The 9,876-nt window shown below is 35.8% G+C and overlaps 1 long non-coding RNA gene across 1 annotated transcript in view; it reads right to left on the bottom strand.

The window, feature by feature from the left end:
- LOC125616092 overlaps positions 1-9,876 on the bottom strand; it is a 25,395-nt gene that overhangs the window by 8,742 nt on the left and 6,777 nt on the right. The window contains exon 2 of the long non-coding RNA XR_007346716.1: positions 1,778-1,785. This is a non-coding gene — a long non-coding RNA (uncharacterized LOC125616092). The remainder of the gene's footprint in view (positions 1-1,777; positions 1,786-9,876) is intronic.

Here is a 9,876-nt window from a genome sequence, read left to right as displayed (position 1 = left end):
AGCCTTCCCGCGGCGCACCAGCCTGCGGGGCGCGGTGTGTGTGCGCGCCCGTCGGAGCGCGGCCGTGGGCTGGGGTCGCTGGAGAAGGGACGCCGAGCTGCGTGTCTTCATTTCCGTCTGGCCGAGCGCCCCGCGGGGAGCTGCCCCTGGCGGGTGTGGGGGTCTGTGGGCAGGAAGGAAAGGTCTCATTCCTACCCGGGGAGGGGACGGAAGTCAAGTGCAGATTTCCTCCACGCGCCTCTGGCTAGGCGGAGCCCCCGACCCCATGCTGGGGGGAAGGGGGTGTGTGAGAAGGTGGAAACTTTTAGTGCTGTTGAAATTTTCTCTATTTTCTACTCTCCGAAAGGAACGAGCTCTCGGATTTCCAACTTGTGTCCAGGTGGCAGTCTTGTCATTGGAAATCCACGTTAATCTTGAAAAGCAGCGTTAGCTTTCCTGTCATTTGTTTATTTGACTACACCAGACTCCTATGTGTGAGGGACTGACTGTAAGGGCGATTGTATTGTTTTATTTAGGACTTTTAAACAGACTTTAGGGGGAAAGTATTAATGCTCCTTAAAAGTTTCGAATTAAGCAAAGTGTGGGTGGATTTAAAACTTGTTTTTGTGCTTGGCCAGACGATCACTGTTTTCCATACGTGACAGATTCCTTTCATTAGATCTTTTATGTAGGGATTGTAATTTGAGTCATCACCAGCAAAAAGTTATTCTTTGCAATGTGGGCCTGGTGTTATGTTCCTAAGACTTCCGAAATCATTTTCATCTCTCTTCACCCTGTTTCATATAGGAGATCCCCAAGCAGTTTTCCATCAGAGGGTGGTACATTTTATATATTTAAGGAGTGGTGATTCAGATCGCAAAAGTGTGCTAAAAGCTGATTGTCTACGACATGCTATGGAACAATATTAAAAATGGCTGAAATTAGGTGGGCTTAAAATCTACAGTATTAAAGAAGAATGAATCATTGAGAATCCATTTCCCCATGTGGATGATTGTTCTTTCTCACAATTTACATTTTAGGAAAACATTGGTATTAAGGGGACTCTACTAAAATAATTTCTCAGAATTGGGCTAATTATTTTTAGAAATGGTAGTTTTATTGATTTCGAAACAGATGTAATGATTAAATCTTTTAACAGTGATAATTTTGCCAGATTGCTGGGCTACACAGACTTTATGGGACATAGTTCATTGTCAAAGTCTAGGGCTTTAGGAGTGGTGATATTCTTTACTATTAATTCACTTACACAAAGATATGAAGTATTCCCACAAAATGGCACAGACTACTGATGCAGAGGTGTTTAAGGCAGTTTCTGCTCTTAGTGTTTACATTCTAGTTGAAGGAGACAAACAATATTTAAATATGTTAATAAATATAATCAGATTAGAACAAGGAAGCACAGAGTGATTTGCCAACGCCACACACTGAATAAGTGGGATTCTCATCTCAAGGATGTCAGACTGAAGCTCTTTCTAGGGCTTCCACTCAGGTGCATTAATTAATTGCATGCAGTGTGTATTTTGTCACTGGCAATACCGAATTGTCTGTGCCTGGTCAAATGAGATCATTCCAAAGGTACTATTAAAATTGGTTATATCCTTTCATATTTAAATAAATTCTAATGCACTTCCAGAATATGGCTAAATATCTCAAGGTAATTTGAAGTGTTATTTTCTAAAGAAAATTGCCATCCCATCTTCTAAGAATTACAAAGTCAAGAAAAGCAAAAATAATTACTCTGTTCCTTTGTAGATGCTCTGTGCTAGGCTTGGAACACTTCCCATCCTTAGCTGGCCAGTTTGTACCTGTCTTTTTCCATCAGGTTGTCTTACCTGAATAATTCTATCTCTATTTATCTGCCTCTGTAGTTTCACAGTATCTTTTGTAATTTCATACTTAATCTTGTGATTTTTTTGCTTCTTTCTATTATTATTGTTGTTATTATTATTTTTTTTTAAAGGGAGAGAATTTTTTTAATATTTATTTTTTAGTTTTCGGCGGATACAACATCTTTGTTTGTAAGTGGTGCTGAGGATCAAACCCGGGCCGCACGCATGCCAGGCGAGCGGGCTACCGCTTGAGCCACATCCCCAGCCCTGTTATTATTATTATTGTTATTATTATTATTTTGAGATGGGTCTCACTGTGTTGCCCAGACCTGACTTGACCTTGTGAACCCAAGTGATCTTCTCACTTCAGTCTTCTATGTAGCTGGAACTATAGGCGTGTGCCACCATGCCTGGCTTCTTATCTCTTAGATTGTTAGGGTTTTAAAGTAAAGGACTGTCATTTCTTTCTGCAATTTGATCAGGAGCACTGCCTTTTGCATATAAGAAAAAAAGTTCTCCAAATCCTTTATTTCACTTTTTGACATCCAAAAGTGAATGATTAGTAGGGGTAAGATTGAGTCAGCATGTGGAATAGAGAAGAGAGCTGGGCTTAACAAAATTATACTTTTCAGAGAGTCAGCAGCTGTGAAAACATTTAGGGTGAGTTGAAATTTAATTCTATAAATAATCAAAGTTTACATAATTTATTCATTTGTCAAAATAAGGTGTAGGGCATGTCTACAATAAATACCTTAATTGGATAAGGTAACTTAAAAATAAATGTCTATCTGGCTGTGGTGGTGCACCCTGTAATCCCAGTGATTGGGGAAGATGCTCAGGAGAATTGCAAATTAGACACCAGCAATTTATCTGGGCAATTTCTTGAGACCCTGTCTCAAAATACGAAGCTCCATGGTAGAGCGCCCCTGGGTTCAATCTCCAGTACCAAGACCCACCCCCCAACCCCCAGTGCTTTTGAGATGTGTCTTATTCTATATCACTGGTATTCTGCTTACATGTGAAATTAGTAAAACTCATTTTTCTTAGCTTACTATTATAGCCTGACCCAAACAAGTGACTATGTTTGGATTGTAATGTGTAATTTGTAAAGGTACCTCTTCACATATATAGACATACAAGCCTTTTGTATGTCTACGAGGTAGTATATATTCAGTTTCATGTAATGTTTGTTTTACCTTTTAAGTAGTTTCAGACTTCAGGGCCTGGTTCAGAGTAGCTACTGAATATTTAGTATTATACTTAATTGTGAAAGAATGGGAAAAGTGGTAGAATACGTGAAGAGGGGCTCTGGTTTGAAATTGAGGAGGAGGTAGTAGAATAGACTTTGACAGTGGGTTGTCCATCATGGCTATTACATGGAGACCGATACTGCTTCATATTAGCTCCATAGATGATATCTCTGACTCTGGTTGTCTCTTCAGCTTTGGGTTGTTGGAGTCCTGGTTGGGAAGGACTTGTTGGGGAAGGAGTTGAGTATGAGAATTCCTTATAGGAGGTTGGTCAGATTGGCACCAGCTGGCCCACCCCTTGTCACAAGGCAGTGAGATAGACCATTAGGAACTGTGGTGTTAATGAGGCCAGGCCACAAGGTTAGGTGAGTTTGACAAGTTGTATTTCTGGAGGAAAAAAAAACAAAAAACAAGAAAATTTCCCTGTTTCTAACATAGTACCCTATAGGTGACTTTAAACTGCTTATTGAAGAAGTCCCAGATTAAGCTGGCTATTTGCCTTTTCTTATTGCTTGAGTCTCAACCAGGTAAGAGATTTTGTGGTCAGTGCAGTCTAGCATCATTCCAGAAGAAAAGGTGGAAACAATGCTCATGTTTAGTTGGAGGGGAGTATGGAGATGAAGGGGTTCTCAGTCACTTGTTATTATAGTCAGAATATTGTATTAAATAATAAAATTTTATCTATTTTTTATCTATTTTTGGCTGTTTTTCCTGTAAATGTTAATTTAAGAAGGAAAAAAACTGTAAAAAAATAGGGAGTTTTCTGTTATTTAAGTGATTGGTTAAAGGAACATTTGAGTATGCTGAGGCTTAGCGGAAGGAGAACATTCAGAAAAAGTATTGCAAATGTTTCATTTAAGCCTTCTGATGTTTTAGCTTTGGCTAAAATACACTTTGGGTCCTTAAAATTTCTCATTACAAGCCTGGTGTCGTTGCACAGGCCTGTAATCCTAGTGGCTTGGAAAGCTGAAGCAGGAGAACTGCAAGTTCAGAGCCAGTCTCAGCAACTCAGTGAGGCCCTGTCTCTAAATAAAATATTAAAAAGGGCTTGGGATGTGGCTCAGTGGTTAAGCGCCTCTGGGTCTAACCTCCAGCACTCGCCCCCCACCCCAAAAAAATCTCATTACAGAAAATCCAGCAAATAATAGGATAAACAGTGCGAAAATCACCTATTACCTTCAGTATACTTTTTTTGTTAAAAACACTTAATTGAGTTTATACCCTAGAAACAGTTTTACATTGTTTTCTCCTTAAGAGATTGTCATGTTCATTTTAAAATTTGTTCAATTTTAAGATAAGCATGGAGAGTTTGATAATATAAAATGATGATATGGTAAGATTATCAACTCAGGCATAGGGCTAGGGTGCTAGCTAGGTCATTGACATGTCATGTGTTTATAATTATTAGAGGGTAAAGTTATATAGTTAGTAGAAATGAAATTTAATATTAGATACTGGGTTTTTTCCTATTTTAGGCACTTATTTATCACAAATAAAGGTAAGACTATTGGGATCTAAAACTTAATTGTTGAAAAACTACAGTATTCAGTGTCATACTCAGTTATGTGGAGTCTGCATAAACATAGTCTTCATATCATCCAGCTTTACTTACTTTCTGACTTTCTCCTACCTCTGGCTAATCTTTTTATAATAGATGAAAAGATTATTAAAAAAAATCTATAAAAAATCCATGTTCTCCAGTTTTAGCCAGATTTTATCACAACATATCTTATTGACTTGTTTGATTCTAAGCTTTTGAGCAAGTCCCTAAAGATCCAGTCTACTTTTTGTCACTGATCATATTCCTTTTCTTCTTGCCTGTGAAACCATATTTATTCTGGCTGTCTTGAACCTTGTGTTGTCTCAGGATGGATTTTTTTTAAGCATTTGTATACTTTGTATAATTCTTTTTCAAAAATTTTAATTTTTTAGATTTAAATAATTTCATTTTGTTTTAGTTTTTGTTTTTTTCTTTCAGTAACCCTATTCCAGAAACTTAGATTTTTTTTTTTTTTTTTTAACCTGGGATTGAACCCAGAGGTGCTTAACCACTGAGCTACATCCCCAGCCCTTTTTCATATTTTATTTAGAGACATGGTCTTACTGAGTTGGTTAGGGCCTGTCTAAGTTGCTGAGGCTGGCTTTGAACTCTTGTTCCTCCTGCTTCAGCCTCCTGAGCTGCTGGGATTACTGGCGTGCACCACCATGCCTGGCTAAATATAGTATTTTATTATGTATCCTGCCTTATGGTATAATAAAAAGAGCAGTTGGACCAGAAAATAAATTCTAGTCCAGATTTTGATATTTAGATGTATTTGGGAAAATCTTTTAAAACTGAATTGGTTTTTCCTCATTTGTGAAATACAGGGATTGAACTAGACAATCTTTAATTACTGTTCTTTTATTGTTTTAGATATGAAATTCAGTTCTTGATTCCTTGAAAGTTTATAAATGATTATTAATATATTGTTCTCATTTTGGGAACTCATATGTTTTAGATAATATAAAGTGAGCATGGAATTAGACATAGTTAATGTGTATTAAGCCTAGTTTCCCGGTTTCTTTAAAGTTATTGAATTTTTGGAAAATTACAATCCAAAGTGAATGTATGTATTTTCCTTTAAAAACATTTAGTGAGGGTTGGTGATATCATCATTTTAGTCACTAAGACTAGACACATAGCTGTTTACTTGTTTTGACAGCCTTTTTTTTGCTAATACCACTTAAGAAAAAAAAAAGATTTGAATTGGTTTCCTGTTTTGATATTCAATATTTTATTCCCCTCCCTGTGAATATGGACAAGTTACTTTTCTGTGCCACAGTTGCCTTATCTGTAAAATGGGGATAAAACAATATGTAGTTAATAGGGTTGGCCCATGGATCTTATTATCATTACTCTTCTGAATTCATTTGTTTCCTTTTTTGGATTTGTTTCCTTTTTTTGATGTTAATTGCTGGCTCAACAAATGCTAACCAAAATCAAAATTTGTTTTATTTATAAGATAATTATGTCACTTCATTTTTATTATAAGAAGTATTAATTTATTAGTATATACCTCTGAGGAAGCACTAACTTATTTTGAAATTAAGTATTAAATTATTAAAGCTAAGAGTGTAATTGATTATCTTTTTATGTTTTGATAGTTTGTAGAAAGATATCTGCTTTATTTTTCTGGGAACAAAATATAACTGGTCTAATTTATGACATTCCCAAACATATTTTAAAAATTAGACAATTTGGAGCCCAGGAATGGTAGTATATGCCTTTAATCTTAGACACTTGGGCGGCCGAGGCAGAAGGATCCCAAGTTTGAGGCCAGCCTTGGCAAGGTGGAAGCCAGCTTGGGTAACTTAGAAAACCCTGTCTGAAAATAAAATTAACAAGGGGTTGAGGTTGTAGCTTAGTGGTAAAACACCCTTGGGTTTAATCTCCAGTACTTAAAAAAGAAAGTTTAGGGTTTGGGGATTTAGCTCAGTGGGCAGAGTGCTTGCCTAGTATGTACAAGAAAGCCCTGAGTTGGGTCCTCCACAACCTGAAGGGAAAAAAAGTTTAGACAATTTGGGAATACTGCTTTTAGAAGAAGTCTTATTTGATGATGATTTTTCCCTGTGCTGGCGGTTAAACCCAGAGTTTTGTGAATGTTTTTAGCTTTCGATGTGCCACTGAGGTACATGCTCAGTCCTTAATTTTTTTATACTAAGTGTACACACCAGTTTTTTGGTCATTATTAGAACTAAAAGTGTGTATGTTTAAGTTAGCTTCATACTTTATTCCCTTTAAGATTTTCCTAGTATTTATTGTAGACTTATTAGTAGACTTAATTCCTATTGTTCCCCTATCCACCATCCTTTACTGGAATAAACATTAAAAAAATTATTTTTTTTTAGTTGTAGATGGACACAATATCTTTATTTTATTCATTTATTTTTATGTAGTGCTGAATATTGAACCCAGTGCCTCATGCATGCAAGGCAAGTGCTCTACCACTGAGCCATAACTCCAGCCCTCGAATAAATATCTTGTTGGTTTACAGACCCTTAGTCTGCTCTTAGATATTTTGTCTAGAAACTGCTCTCTTCCTATCTTCTGGGTTGGAAGAGGGTGATTTAAACGTCTACTATATACATCTTAAGGTGTTGGAAGAAAAATGTGTTAGATACAAAGAATTAAGGGGTGCTAAATTGAAAACTCAGAAAGACATAGTCTTGTGGAAAAGCTTGTGAGATTTGTTCACTTAATACCTCATGCATATAAATTTGTATTAGAAGGAGGTACAATAGACAATTTATGTAAATAACTTGTTTTGAAGGAAAAACTATTAGATCTTTGATTTCACAAAAGACAATCCAGAAGATTTAATAGTATGTAGGGTAAGATATTTAATGTTGACCATGATTTTAGTAGATGCTATAGCTCCTTTTAATCTTCCCTTCATTGGATTGTGCTTTTCTGTTGTTTCTGTACAAGAAGAACCATTGCTTTTTCTAAAATATATTGTGTCTCTAAAGAAGTGAGATATAAATTTGCTTATATTCTCCATTTGTAGTGATCCATATGTCTTAAGCTGTCAACCACTGAAAATTTATTTCCACCTTAAAAGAAGTAGACATTTGTTTCTGTGAAAATGGACAGATGTTCTTATTGAAATGCTTCATAGGTGCAGGGACATGCATTTTCTATTTGTAAACAGTGGTTTCAGTTGTCACAACTTCCAGTGGAGTGTTGTTGTCTTTGATTTTATTTTAATGCTACTTGTTTCAGTGATTAATAAGCCTCTGCCTAACGACAGCAGTTGACTGTAATTTTTCATAGAGAGGGATGAATTTTTAGCCAGTAGTTTTTTGGTTTTTTTTTTTGTTGTTGTTGTTGGTTTTTTGTTTGTTTGTTTGTTTTTTTCCTTTCCTTTTTTGGAAGTGAGTGCCTTTCTTCTGTAAGGAATTTAAGGAAGTACTAGTGGAGACCTACTTTATATCAGGGTGTATATAGGTTCTGAGAATATAAAATGACTATGATAAGCTCTAGTCTTAAGGAGCTTACCATTTAGTGTGCCCTGAATGTGTTACACTTGTACTGAGAAAGTAATCCTCTTGGCCCCTGGGCAGCCAGGTGGTGTCTGGGTGGATCAGAGATCCTTTCTACCAGTCCTAGTCAATGACAGCTGACTTATGTGTATATTCTTGTGGGCTCTACACATATTATTTTCTATTCAGAGTTGGCCAAATTAGGTATTATTAGTCTCACTTTCACAAAATGAAATAACAAGGTTAATGCCATCCTTACATAAACTAGTGATAGGGTCCATATTTCTTGACTCTCAAATCCATTGTGATATCTACTGGCCAAAATGTTGCAGCTTTGATGGTTGAGATACAGTTGTTTCTTTTTTTTTTTTTTTTTTTAAATATTTTTTTAGTTGTCAATGGGCCTTTATTTTAATTATTTAAATGTTGTGCTGAGAATCAAACCCAGTGCCTCACACATGCCAGATAAGTGCTCTACTACTGAGCCACAACCCTGGCCACCAATTGTTTCTTTATAAATGAGAATTTGGGAATTTTTATCCCTAACTTAGCCGTGTGTGTGTGTGTGTGTGTGTGTGTGTGTATGTGTATGTGTGTGTGTTTTTCTTTGATTCCCATTCCGCTTACCAATTATTCTTTGGTAGGTCATTTATGAAATGGAATAATGGAATAATACACATTATTATAATGTAATATATGTAAAATATATAGCATATATGTAATTATATAACTATATAATATGTGTAATATAAAAATATCGTAATATAATACATAGCATTATAATTGCATAGTTCAATTATTGAATGATAATTTTCCCATTATCGGGTGAGATGATTTATGTAAAAGTCCCCCCTTTTTTTTTTTTTTAATCATTATTGGTAGAATTGCTTGTCCTTTTAAGGGAAGGATTGGAGGCATGCTAAGATATCATGGATGGTAGGAGCTAAAACAACTCACAAGTTATCTTTGACAAAGTGTAGTCAATTTAAAGATTGAAATATGAGTATTTTAATCATTCTGGTTTAGATGCTCAGGTAGTTTGATAAAGCAAAGTTTTAGATTATCCTTTAAAGAAATACCTCTCCCCAGTACTGGAGACTGAACCTGAACCCAGGGGTTCTCTACTACTTCACTATATCCCCAGCCCTTTTTATTTTTTATATTATTGAGATAGGGTCTCACTAAGTTGTGAGGCTGGCCTTGAATTTGTAATCCTTCTGCCTCAGCCTCCTGAGTCACTGGGATTACAGGTGTGTGCCACTACATCTGGTTAAGAAAAATCTTTTTGGCTATGTTAGGAATTTATGGTTCAAAGAACTACTGTCTTTTTTTTTTTAATTCCCTTTTAAGGACGGTATCTATTGGTTTGGTTCTCATTCTAATATACAGTTCTTTGCCAAATTGTTTATGCTATGAGGAAGCAGTTAACTTCTGATGTCAGCAAACTCTATGTACTTTTATTCTAGTAATTTTTTTTTGAAGCTCTAAAACTGTAAGTATTTGTGCTAATATTTGAAGTATTGGTCTGCCTGGTATTTTTAGGGATCCTTGAAAAGAGAGCTTTCGAATTCTTTCAAATTAAAAGGCCTTCTAGGCATAAGTAAGCAATAAAATAAGTCCTAAGATCAAGGAGAGAATAAAAGCTTTCTGTTCTTTGGAATGGAAAATATGTTTATATAGTTTTGGATTTTGTAGATTAAAGTATGATTTGTATGCGATTATCTTAGTTTTAAAAGTTAGCCATTATAACTTTTTAGAAGTCATTCCCCCCCCCC

Source organism: Marmota marmota, unplaced genomic scaffold, assembly GCF_001458135.2.
Source record: "Marmota marmota marmota unplaced genomic scaffold, marMar, whole genome shotgun sequence".
In the NCBI taxonomy this organism is placed as follows: Eukaryota; Metazoa; Chordata; class Mammalia; order Rodentia; family Sciuridae; genus Marmota; species Marmota marmota.
Note: the sequence above shows the minus strand (reverse complement) of the source record. Positions and strands in the feature narration are given on the sequence as shown.